The sequence below is a fragment of the Pelophylax lessonae genome (genome assembly GCF_965119305.1).
Source record: "Pelophylax lessonae genome assembly, chromosome: 4".
Classification (NCBI taxonomy): domain Eukaryota; kingdom Metazoa; phylum Chordata; class Amphibia; order Anura; family Ranidae; genus Pelophylax; species Pelophylax lessonae.
The window spans coordinates 352,943,194-352,968,195 of record NC_138771.1 but is presented as its reverse complement, the minus strand read 5'-3'; the positions used below and the strand labels follow the sequence as shown (position 1 = coordinate 352,968,195).

General features: G+C 44.8%; 1 protein-coding gene across 1 annotated transcript in view; it reads right to left on the bottom strand.

The window, feature by feature from the left end:
• The window catches only part of FGF1 (fibroblast growth factor 1), a 202,066-nt gene extending 192,893 nt beyond the window's left edge, over window positions 1-9,173 (bottom strand). Inside the window, exon 1 of the mRNA XM_082256509.1 lies at window positions 8,832-9,173. The gene's annotated coding sequence lies outside the window, so the exon portion shown is untranslated. The remainder of the gene's footprint in view (window positions 1-8,831) is intronic.
• Between the last annotated feature and the right edge of the window lie 15,829 nt (window positions 9,174-25,002).

Here is a 25,002-nt window from a genome sequence, read left to right as displayed (position 1 = left end):
GTCTACCAGCGTGCGCTTGTACTCGCGCATCTTGCGATCGCGCTCCAGTGAGTGAATTAAGGACGGTACGTTGTCCTTGTAACGGGGATCCAGCAGCGTGGCCACCCAGTAATCAGCACAAGTTAGAATGTGGGCAACTCGGCGGTCGTTGTGGAGACACTGCAGCATGTAATCGCTCATGTGTGCCAGGCTGCCCAGAGGCAACGAAAGGCTGTCCTCTGTGGGAGGTGTATCGTCCGTGTCCTCTGTATCCCCCCAGCCACGCACCAGTGATGGCCATGAGCTGGCCTGGGTGCCACCCTGCTGTGAACATGGTTCCATCTCCTCCTCCAGCTCCTCCTCCTCCTCATCCTCCTCATCCTCCAGAACTGTGCCCCTGCTGGACAATTGCGTCCCTGGCGTTTGCGTGTGCAGGAACCCACCCTCGGAGCCCCTTGCGAATGACTGCCCTGAAAGCCTTGGAAATGTTACCTCTTCATCCTCCTCCTCCTCCTCATCCTGTGCCACATCCTCTTCCATCATCGCCCGAATTGTTTTTTCAAGGAGGCATAGAAGTGGGATAGTTAAGCTGAGAACGGCGTCATTGCCACTGGCCATGTTGGTGGAGTACTCAAAACAGCGCAACAAGGCACACAGGTCTCGCATGGAGGCCCAGTTAAATTAAATAGCGGAATAGAAAATATGATCCAAAAAAAGTGTATGTATATCACACGTACACAACCACACTGGGCCCCAATTACTATTGTTTGTACCCCTAAAAGGCTAGATGAGGAGTAGGGGGAGTATGGAACAGGCAGCACCCTCAAACCTTCAGAAGTATGAGATGAACCCCAACAACTTGGAAAGGTGGATCTCTCTCACACGTACCAACACAGACTATCCCCCAATTTAACTGATCCCCAAAGGTTTTTGATTAAATAGCGGAATAGAAAATATGATCCAAAAAAAGTGTATGTATATCACACGTACACAACCACACTAGGCCCCAATTACTATTGTTTGTACCCCTAAAAGGCTAGATGAGGAGTAGGGGGGGTATGGAACAGGCAGCACCCTCAAACCTTCAGAAGTATGAGATGAACCCCAACAACTTGGAAAGGTGGATCTCTCTCACACGTACCAACACAGACTATCCCCCAATTTAACTGATCCCCAAAGGTTTTTGATTAAATAGCGGAATAGAAAATATGATCCAAAAAAAGTGTATGTATATCACACGTACACAACCACACTAGGCCCCAATTACTATTGTTTGTACCCCTAAAAGGCTAGATGAGGAGTAGGGGGGGTATGGAACAGGCAGCACCCTCAAACCTTCAGAAGTATGAGATGAACCCCAACAACTTGGAAAGGTGGATCTCTCTCACACGTACCAACACAGACTATCCCCCAATTTAACTGATCCCCAAAGGTTTTTGATTAAATAGCGGAATAGAAAATATGATCCAAAAAAAGTGTATGTATATCACACGTACACAACCACACTGGGCCCCAATTACTATTGTTTGTACCCCTAAAAGGCTAGATGAGGAGTAGGGGGAGTATGGAACAGGCAGCACCCTCAAACCTTCAGAAGTATGAGATGAACCCCAACAACTTGGAAAGGTGGATCTCTCTCACACGTACCAACACAGACTATCCCCCAATTTAACTGATCCCCAAAGGTTTTTGATTAAATAGCGGAATAGAAAATATGATCCAAAAAAAGTGTATGTATATCACACGTACACAACCACACTGGGCCCCAATTACTATTGTTTGTACCCCTAAAAGGCTAGATGAGGAGTAGGGGGAGTATGGAACAGGCAGCACCCTCAAACCTTCAGAAGTATGAGATGAACCCCAACAACTTGGAAAGGTGGATCTCTCTCACACGTACCAACACAGACTATCCCCCAATTTAACTGATCCCCAAAGGTTTTTGATTAAATAGCGGAATAGAAAATATGATCCAAAAAAAGTGTATGTATATCACACGTACACAACCACACTAGGCCCCAATTACTATTGTTTGTACCCCTAAAAGGCTAGATGAGGAGTAGGGGGGGTATGGAACAGGCAGCACCCTCAAACCTTCAGAAGTATGAGATGAACCCCAACAACTTGGAAAGGTGGATCTCTCTCACACGTACCAACACAGACTATCCCCCAATTTAACTGATCCCCAAAGGTTTTTGATTAAATAGCGGAATAGAAAATATGATCCAAAAAAAGTGTATGTATATCACACGTACACAACCACACTAGGCCCCAATTACTATTGTTTGTACCCCTAAAAGGCTAGGAGTAGGGGGAGTATGGAACAGGCAGCACCCTCAAACCTTCAGAAGTATGAGATGAACCCCAACAACTTGGAAAGGTGGATCTCTCTCACACGTACCAACACAGACTATCCCCCAATTTAACTGATCCCCAAAGGTTTTTGATTAAATAGCGGAATAGAAAATATGATCCAAAAAAAGTGTATGTATATCACACGTACACAACCACACTAGGCCCCAATTACTATTGTTTGTACCCCTAAAAGGCTAGATGAGGAGTAGGGGGGGTATGGAACAGGCAGCACCCTCAAACCTTCAGAAGTATGAGATGAACCCCAACAACTTGGAAAGGTGGATCTCTCTCACACGTACCAACACAGACTATCCCCCAATTTAACTGATCCCCAAAGGTTTTTGATTAAATAGCGGAATAGAAAATATGATCCAAAAAAAGTGTATGTATATCACACGTACACAACCACACTAGGCCCCAATTACTATTGTTTGTACCCCTAAAAGGCTAGATGAGGAGTAGGGGGAGTATGGAACAGGCAGCACCCTCAAATCTTCAGAAGTATGAGATTGTGTTCACTGTACCCCACAAAGATTGAGTTCACTGCACCCCACAATGATTGTGTTCACTGCACCCCACAAAGATTGTGTTCACTGCACCTCACAAAGATTGTGTTCACTGTACCCCCCAAAGATTGTGTTCACTGCACCCCACAAAGATTCTGTTCACTGTACCCCACAAAGATTGTGTTCACTGCACCCTAAAAGGATGTTGTTCACTGCACCCCACAAAGATTGTGTTCACTGCACCCTAAAAGGATGTTGTTCACTGCACCCCAAAAAGATTGTGTTCACTGTACCCCCCCAAAGATTGTGTTCACTGCACCCCACAAAGATTGTGTTCACTGCACCCCAAAAAGATTGTGTTCACTGTACCCCCCAAAGATTGTGTTCACTGCACCCCAAAAAGATTGTGTTCACTGTACCCCCCAAAGATTGTGTTCACTGCACCCCACAAAGATTCTGTTCACTGTACCCCACAAAGATTGTGTTCACTGCACCCCAAAAAGATTGTGTTCACTGTACCCCCCCAAAGATTGTGTTCACTGCACCCCACAAAGATTCTGTTCACTGCACCCCACAAAGGATTTTGTTCACTGCACCCCAAAAAGATTGTGTTCACTGCACCCCAAAAAGGATTTTGATCACTGCACCCCAAAAAGGATGTTGTTCACTGCACCCCAAAAATGATTTTGTTCACTCCACCCCAAAAAGATTGTGTTCACTGCACCCCACAAAGATTGTGTTCACTGCACCCCAAAAAGATTGTGTTCACTGTACCCCCCAAAGATTGTGTTCACTGCACCCCACAAAGATTCTGTTCACTGTACCCCACAAAGATTGTGTTCACTGCACCCCAAAAAGATTGTGTTCACTGCACCCCAAAAAGGATGTTGTTCACTGCACCCCAAAAAGGATGTTGTTCACTCCACCCCAAAAAGATTGTGTTCACTGCACCCCACAAAGATTGTGTTCACTGCACCCCAAAAAGATTGTGTTCACTGCACCCCAAAAATGATTTTGTTCACTGCACCCCAAAAAGGATTTTGTTCACTGCACCCCAAAAAGGATGTTGTTCACTCCACCCCAAAAAGATTGTGTTCACTGCACCCCAAAAAGATTGTGTTCACTGCACCCCACAAAGGATTTTGTTCACTGCACCCCAAAAAGATTGTGTTCACTGCACCCCAAAAAGGATGTTGTTCACTGCACCCCAAAAAGGATTTTGTTCACTGCACCCCAAAAAGATTGTGTTCACTGCACCCCACAAAGGATTTTGTTCACTGCACCCCACAAAGATTGTGTTCACTGCACACCAAAAAGGATTGTGTTCACTGCACCCCAAAAAGATTTTGTTCACTGCACCCCAAAAAGATTGTGTTCACTGCAGCCCAAAAAGATTGTGTTCACTGCAGCCCAAAAAGATTGTGTTCACTGCAGCCCAAAAAGATTGTGTTCACTACAGCCCAAAAAGATTGTGTTCACTGCAGCCCAAAAAGATTGTGTTCACTGCAGCTCACACACAGAAAAATGGATGTGGATCACTGACACCTGCCTATCTCCAATCCCACACCACACAGCAATATCGATTGTAGTTTGTAGAACACAGTTTCCCTAAAATTCAGCAGACTCTGTCCCTAACAGGATTGAGAAGAGATCGTAGATCAGGATTGAGTGCAGATTCACCCCACCCCCCACACAGCAATATCGATTGTAGTTTGTAGAAGACACTGACCCTATAATTCAGCAGACTCTATCCCTAAAATGCCTACAACTCGCCCTGCCTAAACACTCCGACCTGTCCCTCAATTCTATCCGGACACAAATGGTTTTTTCCTGCCTATCTTTCCCTAATCAGCAGCCAGCACATTGATGTGTGCTCTGTCCCTTAGCTAAGCAGCAGAATGACGCTGCTGCGGCGGCTGCCTCGAACTTATAAAGACTTGGTCACATGCTTCAGACGGCCAATCACAGCTACTAAGACATTTGCAGGCATGGCTGGGATGGCTTAAGGCACACCAGTTAAACGATTGTTGATTGGCTGTTGAAAGCCCGCCATGAAAAGAGCGCCAAAGCATGCAAAACCCGGAAATAAAACGACCGAACACGGATTTTTACCCGAACATACAGTAAAGTGTCCGTGTCCGTGTTCGGGTAAAAAAAATCCAATTATTCGGTACGAACACGAATAATACAGTCCGTGTTCGCTCAACACTAGCCCTGATGCATCTCTTAATTGCTTTAGACACTTGGAAAATCTGTGAAATATGTTTTATCACTTCAGTCGGTCATTTCCGTCTGAGAATTTTTACTGCTAATCATTTAATTACAAATATTAATGCTCCTAAAAATGCTAATGTTGCTCTGTTGAATAAATCAATACTTAGAGTACTTAGAATACGTAGAGAGCTAAGAGACTCAACCATCATATCCTGTTTGAAGCCTAGATTTTACCAAGAACAAAATAACCTGGATAATGTTGTATGTAAAAACAGCTAGAATAGCTATTGACAAGGCAGAGTTCTTTGGAAGAGCTTTAAACTCCTGGATTAATTATCGACAAATGTATTATGAGAAAGTCACTTCTTTTACGGGAGAAAGGTGTTATTTGGGAATGGAACCAAAGAGAGACACAAAACAGTACCTGGTGATGTGGTAATATACTTTTCTCTCTTTTTTCCCCCTGATAATCATATACTGTGTAATTTCATACTATAACATAATGCAGGTAATACTAAACAGGCATCTGTTGTTCCTCCATCTTTCAGTCTTTTTCTTCTTAAAGGATTCATAAGGCAGTAAACAAAATATTTGGGCTACACTAGTCTAGGAGGTCCAGAGGCCTTGTCAACGTATAGTACAAGTCACCAACGAATAAATTGCCAACATGTTCCAGTTCCCGTTATTAAAATCTTTATTGGTTCATACATCTAATAATCATTGAATTTACCTTGACACGTGTCTCTCACAGTGTATACTTTGTGATCTTGTAATATATGATTGCATTTTCATTGCCTGTGTGGGATATATTTAAGCAGTATTAAACCCAAAACCAAAAATGTATGTATATTGCTTTTGAAAAGAAAAAACTAATTTGCTGGCTGGATCACCAGATAAAAATAGAAGAAAGAAAACCTAAAAATAAAAAAGAACTAATACAGACATCACATCTAAGAATTGGCAAACTGCAATATAATATTGGCGCTTTTCCACTGCATGGAACCGAACGGTTCGGCTCGCTTTTGTGCTTTTCCACTACATGGAACCGAACGGTACAGCTTGCTTAAACAGTACCACCTCAGTTGTGGTTCCAAGAGGGCCGTACCGGTACCATATCCCACAATCCTTTGCATGCAGCCTTGACTGTTTGTCACTACTAGCCACTGATTGATCAGAGAATCATTGTTATCCCACCCACTTTAGTTTAGTGGAAAAGCAAACCGTACCAAACCGTTCCAACACCGTACCATGCGGTACCATGCAGTGGAAAACCAAACAGAGCCAAGCAGGGCCGAGTGGAGCCGAGACGGTACTTGCAGTGGAAAAGTGCCATAAATGTTTGCTTTTGGATTCAATACTGCTTTACCATGTTTACAAATATGCTTCAATGTACATCAATTATGTCTACTTTATTTCTTGTAGATACTTTTAAAATCAATAAAAACTACTGAAATTTCTCAATAGGGACCTATTTAGAGTGAACCTGTGGCCTTGATGCAACATGCACAGATACAGATCAGATGAAAGCCGGCAACTCGGAGTGCTCTTGCAAAGAAAATCATTTTTTTGCTATATGTATAAAAACACAATACAGTAGATGCTAACGCGTAGCCAATAAAGGATTTTCTTAGCAAGAGCACTCTGAGTTGCCAGCTTTCATCTGATCAACATTTGTTACTTTGGGAGTAGAACGCCCCAGCCAGAGCACCAGTCTCCAGCTCCTGGATATCAGATATGGTGGTAGAGCTTGGGTAAACTTTGATTCTAACATACACAGGAATGAATGGATATTACTGTTTTCTGTGTCTTCAGTTGGATGATTTTCTGTAAGTTATTGAAAACACATTATTAGGTAAGACCTTAGACTACCACTAAAATTATTATCGATTTACACCAATTCTTAAAATTCATAACTTTTCATTTTACATCATAAAATTATTGTTTACAGAATAAAAACTGAACATATTTTTGCTGAACATTCCATTCACCATCATCACGTGAATAATGTTCAGCAAAAATATGTACAGCTTTTATTCTGTAAATGATAATTTTATGATGTAAGATTAAAAGTTATGAATTTTAAGGATTGGTGTACAGTAAATGAAACAATAATTAATGTGGTACACTAATAGTCCTACCTAAAGTCCTGCTAGATAGAAAAAGTAAAAAGTCAGCAGCTACAAATATTGTAATAAATGGACAGTTACTTGTCCAGGGATCAAGCGTTGTCCTCACCTGGGCCAATTCTTTGCCGGTCTTTGGGTCCCCAGGGTTTCCACATTTAGTGTGGGAAGCCAGCTGTGACTCCTTGAGGCTTTACAGTGGGTTTCCTGCTGCACATGCGTGAGCAGCACTGTGCACTGTGAACGGTTCTGCAGCATTCTGAGACCTCTGACATCTCCCAGAAGAGTGCAGGAAAAGAGAGGGGGGCTGAATGTCCATTCGGATGAGCATGTACCTATCAATACAAGGTATCTGCTCCCCCCAAAATATTGCCATTATTGCGCCAAATGAAGTAGAGTAGGAGGGAAGGAGGACATGAAGCAGAACTTTCCCTTTAGGGTGAAGTTCTCCTTTAAGAATAATGTTTTCAAGAATCTTTACACAAGGATGTTGGTACTGTAAAGTCTGTTTACGCTGGGGGGTTATCTTATCACCAGGACAGGAAGAGTGCAGAATCTCACCAACAGGGACAGAAGAAGACAATGTGTGGGAAGAATTAGATGCTCACTCTCCACGTCCCTGTCATGGAGGTTTCCTAACTTTCTGTTGTATAACTAAGTCTGGCTATAAACGGTTCGAATCTCCGCCAGTTCAGCAGGAACCGGCCAAGATTTGGACCGTCAATGGGCAGGCTGAATGTACCAAGTTAATCGATTGATCAACTTGCATACAACCAGACTGCCGGGCTCTCTTGCAATTATCGCTAGCAGCTACTATAACCACTGTCTTCTCCTGGAGGGAACGGATCCTCTGCCCCCGCACAAGTCCCCCCACCCCCCAACACAGCACTGTCTGTGTTAATGGGGGAATCATGCAAATTTCTTTCCTTTGCACCGTGTATGGGCAGCCTAAGCCAAGAAGTAGTGCAAAATCTACCCAGCGGCACAAAGAGAGCAAAGACCAGAGGTATTCGTTTTTTTCCCTATATAACAAAAAATTAAAATAGGTTTTGCCTGACATTATATATATGACCCTACTATCTTCCATTTATTGTGCAAGCCCACAGTTGTCCTGTATTTTTACTTTTTTAAATCTTTGTTGCAGGTATGGCATATTCCCATCAAAAGGTGGTGTGGTGCACAACCATGTGTGACTTGCAAATATGCCTAATGGTGTGATACACAACCATAAATACATAAGTGCAATCATCTTAATACCCTAAGCATAGAAACAAAATTTCATATTTTATATAGTTATAACAGAAAATGATTGTTTAAGGTCATTGGTGCAATTGGTTTCTAGATACAACCCAGCAGCCCTTTCACCCTCCCTTTTCCTCTGCTCCATCTGCAGACTGCAATTCACTACTCGCCCATGTAGGAAGGTGTCTGAAAGAAGAGCTTTTTGTGCTGTCTCAATGATTTTATCGCTTTCAAACAGCCAGTGCAGCTCAAATATAAAAGAAAAGAGATACTTTTATAAATGCTGCTTTTATCACTGTTCCAATTAGAAGTTGCCCTGGTATAACCATAACCACACAAGCAGCGACACCATATCATGTATCATTGATACCATATTATTAAAAAATCGGACAGTTTGAGAATTGCCTCTTACCTCAAAGTTGCGTGTTTCAGGCTTGTGCGTCTCCGGCTGTCTGGAGAGGTGCTGCTACTGCTTCTTAAATACAGGATGTTTTTTAAAAGGGAATATAATCCATTCTCCAATACAAAGAAGTATATAACCTTGGGCGTAGGCTAGGTCAATGTAATGTGTGGTCTATTCCCTTAGCAGTAATTTGTCATGACTTTTTTTTTTTCCTATGAATCCACTAATCTGAAATAAACTAAGGTTACTGAGAAGAAAATATCTTCCCTGATAAAATACGCAATAAATGAGACTAACTACAGCTATAGCATATTTCCCAGATCACTTGGCACAGGTTTGTGCATGCCCAGAGCATTCTCCCACTGGACATTCCCAGGCAGTTCAGACTGTGGTGAAGTCTCTGATGATCTGGGACTTTGGCATCATGACAGAAGAAAAAGCAAAATATGGACAATGATCTCTGCATCTGTTTTTTTCGGTGTGGTGTTGTTGCTACTGCTGCTATTTTCAGGGTTGGATGAGTGCCTTAGAAGTGGTTCAAGGTTATTATCAGATGTGTCACCTCAAGACACTCCATCCTGCTCACTGCACATTAAATAAATAAGACTCAACCAACACGATGCATTTAAACTGAACAATTAATAAAAGAAAAAGTGATTATTTTTTATTTAATGAATATTTCATTTATCTTCTTTACAGGCTAGTTAGTCTCTTGCGATTGGCCCACTGGTTGTTTAAATGTACACACCTCTACATACAAATGCTGTGGGGGAAAAGGGGGGTATGTGATTATTTGTTGGAGGGTTTTTCCAGCGTACACTTGTTATAGCACAGGATTTATTATAATATACAGTACATTGCCTGGTCAAATGCAAAATGATTAGACAGGTCCCCTTTGAGTGCAAGGGCTTTTTTTTGTGTGTGTGTGTGTGTGTGCTTTATGAATAGTGCAAAATTTTTCTTTAGCCACCTTTTACTATGTCTAGGTTTTTATGAGCCCTGTAGGAAGTATTGGGGTGACTTAGCTATTCAAGTACCACCATGCACCGGTAAAGTAAAGAAGTTATTTTATTGCAACCTCTGTGTGATAAGGCTCACTCCCAAAGGAGATGCTTGATCCATTGGGTTCCCTGCTGTTGTGCCCACAATTCTGCAAATAGCACCACACACTCTAACATGCCTGGCTGGGTGTGGAATATAATTTGCACATGTATACGCAGTAGACATGTACAATTTGTTTCAGTCCGAATACAAATTCGGGCAAATTTTCTGTTATTCGTAGATACGGAGCTCCGAATTAAATAGTAACAAATAGTAATTTTGTTAAAAATTCTTTAAAATTAGTTTCATTTATTTGTTTTCTAACAAATTTCAAATTTTCAAAACGATTAGAGTTCAGAATCCCCCATTAACACGGGGACAAGGTACTTTGGGGGCATGTGGCCTGGTATGGTACCCCACCCCCTTCATGGCCTGCCAGACAACGTGCTCGGATAAGGGTCCGGTATGGATTTTGGGTGCCCCCCCCCCTCTGTTTTTTTAAAGACTCAAAGAGCTTGGTATAGACTGGGGGGGCACGTGTTTTTTTTCTTAATTTTTTTATTTAAATAGCTGGGTGGCAACTGTGAGTCAATTTAAATGTGATTTGACTCGTTTTTTTTTTCTTTAGAAACTTCATTTTTGCTGCAGCAGGTTATATACATGGTGCAGATGTGCCACTTTACAGGCAGACTAAGGAGACCCTCCAGGCACTATCTTTAAAGGAATTTTTTATTTTTATTGTTTCACTTAAAGTGGGAACCCTTTGTCTACATGTTTTGATCATAAACGCAAATTAGCAAAAGCAAAGTCTTCTGATTGATAGTGAGTGTTCTGGGGATAATTCTTGACAGGTACCTCTCCCATTTTGTACACCCTTGTGACTTTTAAGGTAATCAAATAGCTACATTTTTTAGTTTTCAGTTGTGCAAAACCTACATATAACTGACTACGAGCTGTGACAAAATACCAGAAAAACAAGGAAAACATCAGAAAAAACTGGAGAGGATATAAAACCTTTTTACAACTCCTCCATTGGCAGACCTCAGATCAAATCCCTTCTTTATCTTCTTCATTCAATGGCAGAACACATATCAGACCCCCAAGGCCCTGTCTGCTTGTGAAAATACATGGGTAAGGAGATCAGGGGCACCATTATCCAAGCTAATGCAAAATTCAGACTGTGTATTGGAGCATCTGACTCTTCTTCACAGCCTACCAAGCAAAAAAATCATTGGGGAATTCACAAACACCTGTGAACCATGGCGGAAGATACAGATAGGTTTTATTATTTTATAAATCATTTGGAGGTGGTGTTTCTTAGGCCTCTTTCATACAGAAGCAGTAAAAACAGGCAGAAGAGCTGCAGTTTTACTACCCACCTAAAACATAACTTTGTGTCGCTGCAAATGTATGCGGTTTTCAAGTTGACAGGCACCACCAACTGTCAAACTCACCGATTCAAGTCAATAGGGCTCTTTTACAACTGCAAACCAAACACTTGGCTTGTAGTTGTGGCGCATCTGTTCCATTTAAAATCACCATTCTGCAAAACAAAAGCAAAGAAAATTTAGAAAAAGACATTCAGGAGGCACCAGGATTGCTTCCTGAGTGCCTGGAACCCACTGCTTATTCACACTCTGAAAAGCAATCCACTGCAAGTCCTGTTCTGCCTCCTCAATCTAAGGGTTGCAAATGTGATCTCTAAAACTGATCTAGTTGTGGTGAGACAATCTCAGCAGTGTCAGCAGACAGCAATTTGATCCAAATGACATCTTGCAGATTGTAAGAAGCTTTAATCGAAAACTTGCTCAGATCTTCACAGATAAGCGTCAGATAGGTAAACAAAAAAAAAGTATGTCTAGCTCCATCATTTACATGCGCTCAGAACAGAAACTAAAGACACTCTGCAAAGAGGGTGGGACTAGCTATAAAGCATGAGGAAGAGACAAAAAGATTTAAAGGCAGAAGACAATGCACATGTAGCACCCTCCTAAGTAGGTGCTAGTGAGAAGGTATAGTTTTGGTTTCTGTCTGCTAACCAGAGGGATTTCAGGTAAATCTATATTTATTCTCTGCCTACCAGAGAGCAGGATCTGCTAGTGATGTCTGCTCAATGTGCTCAGGTGCAACTGAGTCTGTCTGCAAGTGTTTCACACTGGTCCAATAGGGAGGCATATTGGACAGCGGGAGTAAAACCTGACGAATAAGTGCATAGGCGTTTATCACAGCCCTGGTGATTTGGCAGAGGAAAGTGCCTCGGTGCATGCTGGGATTATGTAAAAAAAGCCAGGAGCACATGTGCTCAGGGTCTTTCATCCAGATAGCAGAGTCCCGGAGGGAGGGGGCGGTTGCCTTCTCCTCTGTAGAGGTGCCATGCAGCCTCAGGTAGTCGACCTGAGGGCCTAGAGAACTAGAGAGGAGCTGAACCCAGAGGTCCTGTGGAGTTGACTGAGAGGGGAGACACTGGAGGATCTGATTCTGCAGTACAGTGAGTAAAGATCTGTATCCAGGGGTCTGACCTGAGGGGGGCCATCCCTGCAGCTAGAAGAGTCAGTGGACAGGTGTGAAAGGGGATGCTAGTGAGTATCCTGAGGATAATGTAGATCACCAAGTCTATTGCGGCAGAGAAAGAGCAAGGAGACTTAACCCTTTCCATACATGTGGCAGTATGGTTTAAGCAGTGTGACTGCTTCCATAAGCAATAAAACAAAAAAATACCCCGCGCCCCTGTTAGACTCAAGCAGATAAACTCCAAACACTGGTATGTAAAAGAGAAGCAAATATAAAAAAGAGTTGCGCTATAGCATGTAAATCATAACAGTCCACATATACATTCAATTGCTTGAAGATGCAGGCTTGTAAAATGACATCATGAAACTGGTGAAAGTCCACAATAAGATAACTGACAGTCTAGACGAGCACACTTCATAGATTATCCACCCAGGTGATTAATCAGCACAAAATGGTGTGAGTTCCCAACCACCATATACTGCCTCTTACCAGATGTTGGCCTGAACCAAGCAGCTCCAGGAACTTCTAATCCAATTGTCATGGGCAATTATGAGGTAATAGGCACAGACTCCCTTCTGGATCCTGATTGGCACAAACAGTGGTGCATCCTGGGATAGGCTATAAAAGCCAAGGGCACAGGAAGGAGGGTGACGGCTTTCTCCTCTTCCGCAGCTGTGAAGGTGGTCAAAGGCAGTCTCAGAGGGTTGGAACAAACGGTGGTGCATCCTGGGATAGGCTATAAAAGCCAAGGGCACAGGAAGGAGGGTGACGGCTGTCTCCTCTTCCGCAGCTGTGAAGGTGGTCATAGGCAGTCGGCCTAGTGAACCAAAAAAGTGTGGCTGAACCCAGAGGTCCAGTGGAAGCTGACTGTTAAGGTGAAGGGAGAGCAACTCTGGAAAAACAGTGTCTGTGAGTACAGGGAAGCTTGCCAAGGGGTCTGCCCAGGAAGGGGACCACTCCAATGGCTAGAGTCAGTGGACAGGTGTCAGCACACAGGCAGTGAGAGTAAAGGAGGTGCCAAGGTATTAACCCTGAAGAGAATATTCAAGCGAGACCAGTAATCTTATCTTCACTTCAGTGGCAAGGTGAAACAGTGGCCTTACCGCATTCTACAATCAGTTGTCCCCAGAAATGTGCATAGTTATTAGTTGGAGTATCCCACTCATCCCTTCTCCTATCCAAGTTCTAAATAAAATACAAAAAACCAACATCCCCTGGATTGATTATTGACTGAGCCAAGAACTTTCAAAGCCGTTTATCTGCTGTCAGTTGCTAAGGGTAACCCATGGGAGTCCAGAAAGTGTAATTCTCAGCAGTCCTCTAGGGGGCAGTGCTACATTTTGTTTTCACAGGAGTCTGCAAAGCATTGCACCCATGATCATTGGATGGAAGGGGCAATGCCAGGGTCCTGCAAACACTTCTCCCAGCTTCCTGACCATACAGAGGTATGGCTTTCAGTTGGAGAGATGGAGAAAGTGTCAATGGACTTCAAGTACAGTGATTACTGCAAACATATTCCATTGAAAATTAGAAGCCAGTCTGCCACGGTGGAAGATGGGACTTGTAGTTCATTCTTTCACAGATCTCTGTGAATGTCAAAAGAGACAGCGACTCTGTAATCCATTATTAAAAATAAAACATAGTATGTCTCAGATATACAAGATCTTAACTGAAATGGTGGGTATGAGGAAACACACATTTATAGAAATTTCGGGAAAAAAAATAGGATCAAGTTTTAAAGAGCACAATTGAATACTGTGCTGAGCCGTACACTGCACTGCCATAGATGTGAATATCATCAAAATTACCTACAAATGTCTATTGAGATGGTACATAACACCGATAAAAGCACATAAATGTCAGCCAGAAAAATCGAATTTGTGTTGGAGAGGTTGTCAGTTACAAGGCACAATGTTTCACATTTAGTAGGAATGCCCTAAGATCCAGGAATATTGGTCAACGATACAACAACTCATTAGAAAAATCACAGGCGTGAATATCACAGACAAACCTTGGACATTTTTATTCCATAGAATAGATGGATCGTTAACCACTTGGCCACTGCTCACATTGCTGCTACTGCAGCAATGTGGCTCGATACCGTCCAGCATTACCGCTCCTCCCCCTGTAGGCGGCGCTCTTCCCCGATCGTCGGGGAATCGAGTGAGGAGATCCGCCCGCCTGTGTAAACAGAGCGGGCGGATCTCCTAAGTGACAGGGAGTGACAGATTGGAGTGTTCAGCATAGCTGAACATCCGATCTGTCCTTGTGTCACATAGTCACCTCCCCCCACACAGGTCAGTAAGCACCAGGCATACATTAACCCCTCCCTCTCCAATAAAATTAACCCCTTCACTGCCAGTGTCATTTTTACAGTAACAGTGCATATTTATAGCACTGATTACTGCAGTAATGTCACTGGTACCCCCAAAAGTGTCAAAAATTTCAGTCAAGGGTCCGATCTGTCCGCCGCAATGTCGCAGTCCCGCAAATAAAAATCGCAGATCGCCGCCATTACGCGTTAAAACAAAAACACCAAAAATGTTTTGCGCAAACCAATCAAAATATGCTTATCGTGATTTTTTGTACCAAACATAGGTAGCAGAAAACAAATTGGCCAAAATTTAAAAAAAAATTGAATTTTTACATTTTTTGGGGGGGAATTTCATATAAAAAAATGTTAAAAATATTGTTATTTTTTCAAAATAAACGCTCTTTTTTTGTTTATAGCGCAAAAAGTAAAAATCGCACAGGTGATCAAATACCACCAAAAGAAAGCTCTGTTTGTGGGAAAAAAGGACGTAAATTTTGTTTGGGTACGGCGTTGCAAGACCGCGCAATTTTCAGTTAAATTCGCACAGCGCCGAATCACAAAAAGTGGCCTGGACGTAAGACAGCAAAATCCTCCGGTGGTAAAGTGGTTAAAGCAATATAGAAATACGATTGCCCCAAATCTGTTAAATGCAGCGAAAGGGACAATCCCAAAAAAATGGTTAGAGACAGAAGGCCCTACCATAAGGGAGTGGTGCAGAAGAGTTGAATATATTTATAACATGGAATATATGAGTAGCAGAGACGAGGAACAATTAGATAGCTTTTCCAACAAATGGGGAAAATGGGCAGAATTTAAAAAGACTAGAGATTACATGGAAATATGGAAAGATCAGGGGGGCGACTAAAGATTTGGGTCACATAGAAATGTATATGAGGGAGTGTAACATAGGATGGAGTGGAAATAAGTAAGTGTTACGCTCAGCGCTCCGGGCCCCCTGCTGGCCTCGGAGCGCTCACAGCGTGTGTCTCCAGGCGGCGCTCCTGCGTCTCGGCGTGTGCGTCCCCGCTCTCTAGGGCTCACACGCACCGGGACTCTTAGATCTAAAGGACCAGTGCACAGGTGATTGGTGCCTGGTCCAAACTGGTTATTAAGGGTTAAGGTTTGTGAAAGGCAGTGCTGACTTAATTAGGCTTCACCTGTGCACTGCTCATTAATACCTTCTCCTCACACAGCTTCCTGCCGGATCTTTGTGCCTTGTGCCTCTGTGAAAGCGTTCCCTTCTGTGTTTGTTTGCTTTGCCTGTTGCAGAATCCTTGCTACCGACATCTCGCCTTTGAACCTCTGTCGCCTGCCCTGACCTCTGCTACGTCCGACTACGCTCTTGCCTACTCCCTGTGTACCACGCCATATCAGCTGCCAGAGAGATCGAGTTGTTACTAGGGGACACGACCTGGTAGTTACCGCCGCAGCAAATCCATCCCGCCTTGCGGCGGGCTCTGGTGAAGACCAGTAACTGCTTAGAACCGGTCCTCTAGTACAACCCGCGCCATCGCCTCTCCGGTCCAGAGGATCCACTACCAGTCCTGCCGGTTCGTGACAGTAAAATCCGGCCATGGATCCCGCTGATGTTCCGTTGCCAAGCCTAGCGGACCTCACCACCGTTGTAGCCCAGCAAGGTCAACAGTTGGTCCAGCTGACCGCTATGTTTCAGCAGCTCCTGCCAACTCAGCAACAGCCAGCTCCTCCGTCAGCATCTGCTGCACCTCCCACACCAGCAGTTGCCACCAGGTCCAGAATCCGCTTGTCTCTGCCGGACAAGTACGACGGAGATCCTAAATTGTGCCGAGGGTTCCTGTCTCAGTGCTCTCTTCACCTCGAGCTACTGTCTGACCAGTTTCCGACTGAGCGAGCCAAGGTAGCCTTCATCCTCAGTCTGCTTTCCGGGAGGGCCCTGGCCTGGGCTACACCATTTTGGGACCGCGCTGATCCAGTCACCGCATCTGTCCAGAATTTTTGTCAGGAGTTTCGTAACGTATTCAAGGAACCTGCCCGAGTTACCTCCGCAGAGACTGCCTTGCTAAACTTGTCCCAAGGAACTTCTACCGTGGGTGATTATGCCATCCAGTTCCGTACCCTTGCCTCCGAGCTGAACTGGAACAATGAAGCTATTTTTGCCACTTTTAATTAGGGACTCAATAGTGACATTAAGGACGTCCTTGCTGCACGTGACCTGCCTACTACACTGAGTAACCTCATCTTGCTGGCCACCAGGATCGATAAACGTTTCTCCGAGAGACAAGAGGAACTCCCTCTTGAAAAGGAAAGAGCTCGTCCTAAACGCTACCCTCGTCTGGCCACTGTGTTCCAGCATCCACCTCAACCTGTCTCTGGGTCTTCCACTGTGGAGGCCATGCCGGAGGACCGGTCTCGACTGACCCCGCAAGAACGAAGCCGTCGTAGAGATGAGAACCTGTGTTTATATTGCGCTAGTACCGAGCACTTCCTTAAGGACTGTCCTCTTCGTCCCCAACGTTCGGGAAACGCTCGCACCTAGTGAATGTGGGAGAGGCATTACTAGGTGTGGATTCTTCCTCTCCACGTCTCATCATACCCGTGCAGTTGTTCCTGTCGTCCAAGTCCTTCTTTTCTGCTGCAGCCTTCTTGGACTCCGGCTCAGCCGGCAACTTCATTCACGCCTCCTTGGTCGACAAGTACCGAATTCCTATAATTCGTCTTCCCAAGCCGATCCTCATTTCTACGGTCAACGGGGAGAGACTCTCTGCTACGGTACAATACCGCACCCAGCCTCTGCGGATGGACATTGGGGTGTTTCACACAGAGACTCTGGAATTTTTTGTTCTTCCCTTTTGCTCTTCCGAACTCCTGCTGGGTCTACCGTGGTTGCAACGCCATTGTCCTGTCCTGAATTGGTCCACCGGTGAGCTCCGCCCCTGCATTGACTATAGAGGACTCAATAAAATTACCATTAAAAACCGTTACCCACTGCCTCTAATCTCTGAGTTGTTTGACCGTCTCCGAGGAGCCAAGATTTTCACCAAGCTGGATCTCCGTGGGGCCTACAACCTGATCCGCATTCGAAAGGGAGACGAGTGGAAGACCGCTTTTAACACCAGGGACGGTCATTTTGAATACTTAGTGATGCCCTTTGGGCTCTGTAACGCTCCTGCAGTCTTCCAGGAGTTCGTGAACGACATCTTCCAGGACCTTCTTTACACTTGTGTAGTAGTATACCTGGATGACATCCTTATTTTTTCCTCTAATTTGGAGCAACACCGAGTCCATGTCCAACAAGTTCTCACCCGTCTCAGGAGTAATCGCCTCTATGCCAAGATTGAGAAGTGTCTGTTTGAGCGTTCCTCCTTGCCCTTCCTGGGGTATATCATCTCTGCCCAAGGACTTCAAATGGATCCTGCCAAGCTCTCAGCGGTTCTGGACTGGCCACGCCCCTCTGGCCTCCGAGCCATACAGAGGTTCCTGGGTTTCGCCAACTACTACAGACAATTTATTCCTCATTATTCCACCCTGGTGGCCCCCATCGTGGCCTTGACTAGAAAAGGTGCAAATCCCAAAACCTGGCCTCCTCATGCTGAAGTGGCCTTCCAGTCCCTGAAAGCCGCCTTTGCTTCTGCACCTGTTCTGTCCCGGCCAGATTCTTCCAAGCCATTCTATCTGGAAGTGGATGCATCCTGTGCTAACTCAGAAGTCATCCAGAGGCAAGACCATAACTTGTGGCTTCTTCTCTAAAACCTTTTCCTCCGCCGAGAAGAATTACTCTATTGGGGACAGAGAACTGCTGGCAATTAAATTAGCCTTGGAGGAATGGAGACATCTTCTCGAGGGTGCTCCTCACCCTGTGATCATCTTTACGGACCACAAGAACCTAGCCTACCTCCAGTCAGCTCAAAGACTAAATCCCCGCCAAGCCCGTTGGTCCATCTTCTTCGCCCGCTTCAATTTCCAGATTCATTTCTGCCCCGCTGCTAAGAACATCAGGGCAGATGCCCTTTCTCGCTCTTCAGATGTGGTGGGTGACATACCCACTCCTCAACACATTATCCCCCCAGAATGTCTCATCTCGGTTGCTCCTGTGGACCTGCGTCTTCTTCCCCCCGGCAAGACCTACGTTCCTCCTCGTCAGCGGTTACAGATTCTCAAGTGGGGCCACGCTTCCCTTTTTGCCGGTCATCCTGGAATTAAAAAATCTCTTCAATTAATTTCCCAAAGATATTGGTGGCCCACTCTGGAGAGAGACGGTACAGAATTCGTCCAGTCCTGTGTGATCTGCGCTCGTGACAAAACTCCTCGTCAGAAACCTGCGGGTCTTCTTCTGCCTATTCCTGTTCCTGAGACCCCTTGGTCGCACATCGCCATGGACTTTATCACTGATCTTCCCTCCTCCCATGGTATGACGGTCATCTGGGTCATGGTGGACCGATTTTAGAAGATGGCTCACTTTGTGTCCCTGCCTGGTCTCCCGTCCACAACTCAGTTGGCCAAACAGTTTTTTCTACACATCTTCCGCCTCCACGGCCTTCCCAGACACATCGTCTCGGACCGTGGAGTGCAGTTTGTTTCCAGATTTTGGAGGGCTCTCTGTGGTCAGCTCGGAGTCAAGTTGGACTTTTCTTCCTCCTATCACCCTCAGTCCAATGGCCAAGTGGAACGGGTGAACCAGATTCTGGGAGATTATCTACGCCATTTTGTGTCCTCCCGTCAAGATGATTGGTCAGATTTACTCCCTTGGGCAGAGTTTTCTTACAATTTCAAGCAATCTTCTGCCTCCAATAAATCCCCATTTTTTGTGGTCTATGGTCGTCATCCTCGGCCACCTCTGCCTCGGACCTCTGCTCCCTCTTCTGTACCAGCTGTAGAGGACCTCCTTCAGGACTTCTCTTTTATTTGGCGAGAGACCCACTCAGCCCTCCTCAAGGCCTCGGCCCGTATGAAGTTCCAGGCCGATAAAAGTCGCAGAGCTCCTCCGGAATTGTGTGGCTCTCCTCGAAATTCATCAGATTTAAGGTCCCAAGTTACAAGTTGGGCCCTCGTTACTTGGGTCCCTTTAAAATCAAGAGCTGCATTAACCAGGTGTCCTACCAGCTCACTCTTCCACCCTCTCTCCGAATCCATAACTCTTTTTATGTCTCCCTTCTCAAACCTGCTATCTTTAACCGCTTCTCTCCTAAACTTCTTTCTCCCACCCCTGTCGCTGGTACCTCTGATATTTTTTCGGTCAAAGAAGTCCTAGCGACCAAAGTCATCCGGGGGAAAAGATTTTTTTTGGTCGATTGGGAGGGCTGCGGTCCTGAGGAGAGATCTTGGGAGCCGGAGGAGAACATCCTGGACCGCAGCCTCATCCGCAAGTTCTTGGGTTCCAAAAAGAGGGGGAGACCAAAGGGGGGGGTACTGTTACGCTCAGCGCTCCAGGCCCCCTGCTGGCCTTGGAGCGCTCACAGCGTGTGTCTCCAGGCGGCGCTCCTGCGTCCCGGCGTGTGCGTCCCCGCTCTCTAGGGCGCACACGCACCAGGACTCTTAGATCTAAAGGACCAGTGCACAGGTGATTGGTGCCTGGTCCAAACTGGTTATTAAGGGTTAAGGTTTGTGAAAGGCAGTGCTGACTTAATTAGGCTTCACCTGTGCACTGCTCATTAATACCTTCTCCTCACACAGCTTCCTGCCGGATCTTTGTGCCTTGTGCCTCTGTGAAAGCGTTCCCTTCTGTGTTTGTTTGCTTTGCCTGTTGCAGAATCCTTGCTACCGACATCTCGCCTTTGAACCTCTGCCGCCTGCCCTGACCTCTGCTACGTCCGACTACGCTCTTGCCTACTCCCTGTGTACCACGCCATATCAGCTGCCAGAGAGATCGAGTTGTTACTAGGGGACACGACCTGGTAGTTACCGCCGCAGCAAATCCATCCCGCCTTGCGGCGGGCTCTGGTGAAGACCAGTAACTGCTTAGAACCGGTCCTCTAGTACAACCCGCGCCATCGCCTCTCCGGTCCAGAGGATCCACTACCAGTCCTGCCGGTTCTTGACAGTAAGGAGATGGAAGGGATAGGGAAATGGGTAGTAGGGGGATTTATGGTTTGTCTGCAATTTGTGGAATTCTTTTTAACTGTTTGTAAAGTGAATTGAAAATTATTAACAACATTTTGGTAAAAAAAAGACAGCGACTGTGTGGTAGAAGAAATCGCACATGCTGTGACGGTAGCAGCATGTTAGATGTTACACACATATTTTAACATGTAACATGTTGCAAAAGGCTGAGTTAACCTTTAGCCCTAGCTCTCGTCATGCTGACTGTGACATTTCCACATGCTTAATTTGTGATGGACCTTGCACCCTGGACAGCTCCAAAGTACAGTAACTGCAAACCTGGGGGTTATTCATATACAGAAAGGTTTAAAATGTGTAATCTAAGTGAAAATCACCAGTGTAATCTTTGTGAGTCAAAGGATCCCCTGTAATTTCAGAGTTGCCTCTTCACTATAGATAATTTGCTGCTACCAAACTCTTCCTCTAGTGCTGTGATCTTTACACACAAACAGACTTACTCACTTGTGCCCACACACCCTAACCATGACTATACAGATTCTCTATAATCTATAAAGATTAGATGCTGCTGGTGTGTCCTTTATCTAAATGCAGGAAAGCTTGATGAAAAATCATTTGCAAAAGCCTTGAAAACATGTAATCAAACATTTTTCTTGTGGCAACCAGTCTAAGTAAACTTTCCTGGAACAAATGATTTAAAACCGACATTGATGGATACACAGCAACCTTGTATGTGTCATTTTTGTTGAAGTACCAAAAATACAAACTGGCGTGATTATGTGGTTCTAGTACTTATTAGGAGCAGCATTGCTAAACCTTATATTTAGAAAGTGGACAAACTGAACACATTGCCTGACCCTTGGCACTGTTTTCAAGTGGGTACAGCCTGAAAAAAAGCACCATTTTTTTCTAAACTGCTGCTTTCCTTCTGAAGAGTACAAAATGTACAGAGCAGAGCAGAAAGCCATTATTTTATATCTCCTGCCGATAAACTAAAATTTCTTATTTGATGTCACTGCAGCAAAGCATTCGTATTTGACCCAAAAGACTTCAATAGGAGCTCCTGTCAACACATGGCTTTTTATGCTGGCACCTGAAAAAGTTTCCTGTCTGTCTGCCTGGAACCAAATTGATCTACGGTGTGGATTGCCCAGCAACAAGAGAATCAGCAGCAACATTTATGTATTGGTCTGGGACAAATATACACTATATTACCAAAAGTATTGGGACGCCTGCCTTTACACGCACATGAACTTTGTGGCATCCCAGTCTTAGTCCATAGGGTTCAATTTAGAGTTGTCCCACCCTTTGCAGCTATAACAGCTTGAACTCTTCTGGGAAGGCTGTCCACAAGGTTTAGGAGTGTATCTAGGGGAATGTTTGACCATTCTTCCAGAAGCACATTTGTGAGGTCAGACACTGATGTGTGATGAGAAGGCCTGGCTCTCAGTCTGCGCTCTAATTCACCCCAAAGGTGTTCTGTCGGGTTGACGTCAGGTCTCTGTGCAGGTCAGTCAAGTTTCTCCACCCCAAACTCGTTCATCCATGTCTTTATGGACCTTGTTGACTGCTGCACAGTCATGTTGGAACAGGAAGGGGCCATCTCCACACTGTTCCCACAAAGTTGAATGCATGAAATTGTCCAAAATGTCTTGGTATGCTAACGCCTTAACAGTTCCTTTCACTGGAACTAAGGGGCCAAGCCCAACCCCTGAAAAACAACCCCACACATAATCCCCCCTCCACAAAACAAGGCCCAAAAAGACATTGATGAGCGAGTTTAGGGTGGAGGAACTTGACTGGCCTGTACAGAGTCCTGAACTCAACCCGATAGAACACCTTTTGGATGAATTAGAGTGGGGACTGTGAGCCAAGCCTTCTTGTCCAACATCAGTGCCTGACATCACCAATGCGCTTCTGGAAGAATGGTCAAAACATTCCCATAGACACACTTCTAAACCTTGTGGACAGCCTTCCCAGAAGAGTTGAAGCTGTTATAGCTGCAAAGGGTGGGCCAACTTAATATTGAACCCTATGGACTAAGACCGCAATGGCATTAAAGTTCATGTGCGTGTAAAGTCACGCGTCCCAATACTTTTGGTAATATAGTGTACATACAGTATCTCACAAAAGTGAGTACACCCCCCACATTTTTGTAAATATTTTATTATATCTTTTCACGTGACAACACTGAAGAAATAACACTTTGCTACAATGAGTGTACAGCATGTATAACAGTGTAAATTTGCTGTCCCCTCAAAATAACTCAACACATAGCCATTAATGTCTAACCCACTGGCAACAAAAGTGAGTACACCCCTAAGTGAAAATGTCCAAATTGGGCCCAATGTGTCAATATTTTGTGTGGCCACCATTATTTTCCAGCACTGCCTTAATCCTCTTGGCATGGAGTTCACCAGAGCTTCACAGGTTGCCACTGGAGTCCTCTTGCACTCCTCCATGACGACATCACGGAGCTGGTGGATGTTAGAGACCTTGCGCTCCTCCGCCTTCCGTTTGAGGATGCCCCACAGATGCACAATAGGGTTTAGGTCTGGAGTCATGCTTGGCCAGTCCATTACCCTAAGCTTCCTTAGCAAGGCAGTGGTCATCTTGGAGGTGTGTTTGGGATCGTTATCATGTTGAAATATTGCCCTGTGGCCCAGTCTCCTGAAGGGAGGGGATCAGGCTCTGCATTAGTATGTCATAGTACATGTTGGCATTTATGGTTCCCTCAATGAAATGTAGCTCCCCAGTGCTGGCAGCACTCATGCAGCCCCAGACCATGACAATCCCACCACCATGCTTGACTGTAGGCAGGACACACATTTCTTTGTACACCTCACCTGGTCGCTGTCACACATGCTTGACACCATCTGAACCAAATACGTTTATCTTGGTCTCATCAGACCACAGGACATGGTTCCAGTAATCCATGTCCTTAGTCTGCTTGTCTTCAGAAAACTGTTTGCGGGCTTTCTTGTGCATCATCTTTAGAAGAGGCTTCCTTCTTAGACGAGAGCCATGCAGACCAATTTGATGCAGTGTGCGTCATATCGTCTGAGCACTGACAGGCTGACCCTCCACCCCTTCAACCTCTGCAGCAATGCTGGCAGCACTCATACGTCTATTTCGACAAAGACAACCTCTCGATATGACGCTGAGCACATGCACTCAACTTCTTTGGTTGACCATGGCGAGGCCTGTTCTGAGTGGAACCTGTCCTGTTAAACCACTGTACAGTCGTGGCCACCATGCTGCAGCTCAGTTTCAGGGTCTTGGCAATTTTCTTATAGCCTAGGCCATCTTTATGTAGAGCAACAATTCTTTTTTTCAGATCCTCAGAGAGTTCATTGCCATGAGGTGCCATGTTGAACTTCCAGTGACCAGTGTGAGAAAGTGAGAGTGATAACATCAAATTTAACACACCTGCTCCCCATTCACATCTGGGACCTTGTAACACTAATGAGTCACATGACATCGGGGAGAGAAAATGGCTAATTGGGCCCAAATTGGACATTGTCACTTGGGGGTGTACTCACTTTTGTTGCCAGCGGTTTAGACATTAATGACTGTGTGTTGAGGTTTTTTTTGATGACAGCAAATGTACACTGTTATACAAGCTGTACACTCACTACATTACATTGTAGCAAAGTGTCATTTCGTCAGTGTTGTCACATGAAAAGATATAATAAAATATTTACAAAAATGTGGGGATGTACTCACTTTTGTGAGATACTGTATGTATATATATATATATATATATATATATATATATATATATATACATTTTTTACATTTTTTTTTTGGGGGGGGGGTTGTGTAAAGGGTAGAAATTTCAAGAACTCCCGTGTTCACTCGCCAACTTGCTTTAATGGGATTTTATTTTATGGACTTCTTTTCAACAGAAAATTCTTTACAGCTGGTCCCCCATGCAGGGGCTTTACCATTCCATTGATGCAACATAAAATATTAAGCCTCTTGTCCAGCCTTAGTCCACTCAGACCTCCAATCTGTCTGTCACAGACAAATGCGACTTTCTGGCTATTGAATTGTCCAGCAGGGGCTGCGCAGGCTCTCTGCCTCTTCTAAAACTGTTTTTCTGTACCAGACTGTGCCCTACAGTATGATTAGATGGTGGTGTCAGGGACTCAATACCCTGCGCAGGCTCACTGGCGTCGCTAACCGGTGAACGCCTATGCGCATGCGCTGAGGCTACCTTGGTAGAGTTCGAGGCTACCTTGGTAGATTCGGGGCTACCTTGGTAGAGTTCGGGGCTAC